We start from the raw sequence: 658 nt of genomic DNA, 5'->3' as shown, positions 1-658 counted from the left end.
TTTTTATGCCATACTATACTATGACATTTTTTGACATTTTTATGCCATACTATACTATGACAATTTTATGCCATACTATACTATGACGTTTTTTGACAATTTTATGCCATACTTTACAATTATGTTTTCTCACATTTTTATGCCTTACTATACTATGACAATTTTATGCCATACTATACTATGATGTTTTTTTTCAATTTTATGCCATACTATACTTAGACAATTTTTTTACATTTTTATGCCATACTATACTATAACAATTTTTTGACATTTTTATGCCATACTATACTATGACATTTTTTGACATTTTTATGCCTGACTATACTATGATTTTTTTTCATTTTTATGCCATACTATACTATAACATTTTTTCACAAATTTACGCCATACTATACTATGACATTTTTTGACATTTTATGCCATACTATACTATGATGTTTTTTGATATTTTTAAGCCATACTATACTATGACATTTTTTGAGAATTTTATGACATACTATACCATGATGTTTTTTGGAATTTTATGCCGTAATATACTAAGATGTTTTTATGCCATACTATACTATGACATTTTTTGACATTTTTATGCCATACTATACTATGATGTTTTTTGACATTTTTATGCCATACTTTACTATTATGTTTTCTCACATTTTTA

This window comes from Seriola lalandi, unplaced genomic scaffold, assembly GCF_002814215.2.
Source record: "Seriola lalandi dorsalis isolate HSWRI2012SDOR001 ecotype SW California unplaced genomic scaffold, Sedor1 jcf7180002054923, whole genome shotgun sequence".
Taxonomy (NCBI): domain Eukaryota; kingdom Metazoa; phylum Chordata; class Actinopteri; order Carangiformes; family Carangidae; genus Seriola; species Seriola lalandi.
Note: the sequence above shows the minus strand (reverse complement) of the source record.